The following is a 3,354-nucleotide window of genomic DNA, read 5'->3' on the forward strand; positions in this document are numbered from 1 at the left end:
CGTGACGTCACGCAGTTTCGGGGGCGACTTCCCTCTCCTCCTCACGGCATCCCAGGCGCTTTTTGTCGGTCCCCGGCTTTTGTTGCGGTCCCCCCCACCCCACCCCGCACCCCCCGCCCCCGCCGCCGCCGCTCTCCCCACCACCCCTCTCCTCCTTGTCATCGCATTGCCAGATTAATGGGGCCGATTTCGATGACAATTTATTCGTCTGCAACCGCTAAAAGGACCCTGGTGTTTTGTTTCGTTATATCTGGCCGCGGTGCGGTGCAAGTCACACACCAGGTTGGGGTTTTTCATGATGAGGATGCGAGAGACTTTTGGTGCTGTTGATTTACTTGAGGACTGCCAAAATGCAGCCTATATAGCGCTGCATTGTTAAGAATGAATGGTTGCTTTGTTTGTGGGTCGCGGTCAAAGCCTGCAGACCGAACAGCTGCTCCCACGTTTAAAAAGGACCACGCCGGTGTTTTTACGTGTTTAACCCAATTAACCATGAATATTACTCCCGACCATTTTCCAAAGCTTACCCTAGTTGCCCCCCCCCCCCGTGTGTTTCCCCACCTTGCAGGCAGCCATTACTTTTCATTCATTTCAAACTTAACTTGCAGAGACTAGAACCTTTCTTGAGGAAGGTAATCCGCCCAGTCAACAGTTAGTCGCCTTTGCGTTGCTATTGTGAAGGTATAATGCAGCTGAAAACCTTGGAAAACTAAATTCCCCGCTTTCGACGACAACTTTGATTAAAAAAATAAAAGCAACCTACATGTTAAATAATTGAATTATCTGAAACTTGCTTGAGATGGGTAATCTATCCCTTTCCTGAAACTTGCTTGAGATCATCCCATTTGGGCTACTGATCAAGTTTCAAAATCTCTGCAAGTCGTCTGTGAATGTTCTCATTCATCCGGGTCATGGTTGTCCAAAGGAGTTGAATCAAGTGCAAGTGGACTTGGTATATATCAGTGAAGACGTTTCGCCTCTCATCATCCGAGAGGCTTCCTCAGTTCGTGCCTTTCTGACCAGACCAAGCTAGTCTGACTGGCTGCTGATGAGACTCAGAATTTATCCTCTAGGAGTCGTTGTCAGAGCTACTGATATGCGTGGGTCTTTGTGATCCGATGTTTACCAACGCCCGTCGCTAACAGAGCCGCAGATGCGAGTGGCTCTTTTCATCGGTACGACCTGAGGAAGCCTCTTGGATGAGAGGCGAAACGTCTTCACGGATATACACCAAGTCCAGTTGCGCTTGATTCAGCTCCTCTGCAAGTTGATTTCCATACCGTACTAAAACGAATGGACACTAGTGCCAGCGTGGAAGGGAGGAAAGCACTTGCAAAATAAATCTGAAAACACAATTTTCCAACATTTTTTTTGGGGGGTGAAACCTGGTGAGTTCGGATGCGGTGCCAAACTACCGCGTAGCTGTGGGTGGGGCTAAGCCCAGCCAATCAGAAGGCTTCCTTCTCTGACTTATGTGACCAATAAAAACAAAACAATTCTTACTCACCATGTGATGATGATGATGGGTAAGCTTTTTTGAGTGGCAGAGCATTTGGCCAATGGCCAGATTGCGAGCAGCCCCCCCCCTTTCACGCATTGTACAGTCCGCGCATTGCGCAGAGGAACAGAAGCCCGCTCTCCACTAGCTAGCTAGCTAGCTAGCTGCGTGTAGCTTAAGATAAAAATCGCGGCTAAACAAAGCGGTTTACTTAAGTTGGCCACAAAAAGAGGTGAGGATCAGGAGGAAGGAAAGTCAGCTCCAGTTCAGGCATCAATTTCCACTCACCACCCACACCGAGCCCAGTCATCTCCTGCGGTAACCATCAAAAGTAAGCCCATGTACAATTTCGGAACATGGAAGCCTAGCGGGTATGGTTTTAGCTGGGTGTACAATTGGATTGTATGTCGACGTTGAGGGACCCAAATGCAGATAGCGGAGACAGGCTGGGCGAGAACCATGCTTTAATAACGCAAACCAACTCACTGAACTGGATAACAGACAGCAAGGAAGGCTCGGGACGAGGCATGAAGCATCCGGCTACCAGAAGGCAGTCTGGCAGAGGCGGCGCAACCCGGGGGAATGTCGCTGCTGGGGAGCCAATCTGGGAAATGGGAAACAGGTGAGCAAGGCAGGGGCAGGAACAGAAAATGGCAAGCCAATCCGAAAATGGGAAACAGGTGAGCCTTGATGACTCAGACCACACAACCAGGACCAGGACCAGGACCCGACCGCGCACAGGTCGCCGACTGGGCATAACGCACACATAACGTTGTACCATTTGCATACGGCAAAAGGGCTCTCCTGCCCCACACACTGTTTAATCCAAATATAGTCTAATTAAAAGGGCAGCCTCACCACCAAAATTAAGTAATATTAGAGACATGCTATTATTCCCAAATCCCCGTGTTAAAGCTTTTAAGTTGTCCATGGGAAATTGATAACAAACTCGTTATTTAATTATCTGAATGTACTATATGTCAGATTTACATGGGGGGGGGGGGGGGGGGACTACACTGGCCTGGGACCTTAAACAGCCCAAACATAGACGGTGTGCATGTAAACCTCTTTTTTAGTCTGGACCTCAGTCCCGACCGGGCTCACGCGGGTCCCCCCTGTGCTACACGGCGGTGCTATAATGGCGTCGGCCGTCGTGTGCTCCGACGGAGCGGTGGCGGCTGCGGGAGCCGTTAGAACGGGACCCTTCCTTGACCCAGAGCCCAGGACAACTGACCCCCAGCGTCAGTGGCCCTGCGTGTGCCTCGAATGCTGTGTTTGCAGTCACGTGATTCCGATGACGCGCGAGATTCAGATGGAGGGCAGGAAGTGAAGAGCAGAACGGACGAGACGGAGCCGGTTTAGCCCGAAGTGTGCTAGTTTAGAGGAGAGAAGAAGGCGTAAACAGGAAGTCAGACATAGTCGGACATGATCCTTACGTTAACAGGAAGTCAGACATGTTGGACATGATCCTTACGTTAACAGGAAGTCAGACATGGTGGATATGATCCTTACGTTATGAAGAGGGGTTTCATTTTTTGACGAAGTGGTCGCTGCACACACGCGCGTTATCCGACTCCGCCCCTCCCGACCGTAGACGACGGGTCGCGAGCCCTTTTTTCCGGCGTTTTCGGTCAATTTCTTGCATCCCCCCCCCCCCCCCCGTGAACAACAACTTTTGGTACTCATTAAAATCCTTTTGTGGTCTCTCAGTTAATGACGCCAAACATGGGCATTTCGACAGTTTGTGATAGTGCTTCCTATGTAGAAATCACTTCCTGCCCTCCAGCTGTAGTGCGTGACGTCATATGCAAACAGCTCTGTGTGTGTGTGTGTGTGTGTGTGTGTGTGTGTGGCCG

This window comes from Lampris incognitus, chromosome 5, assembly GCF_029633865.1.
Source record: "Lampris incognitus isolate fLamInc1 chromosome 5, fLamInc1.hap2, whole genome shotgun sequence".
NCBI lineage: Eukaryota > Metazoa > Chordata > Actinopteri > Lampriformes > Lampridae > Lampris > Lampris incognitus.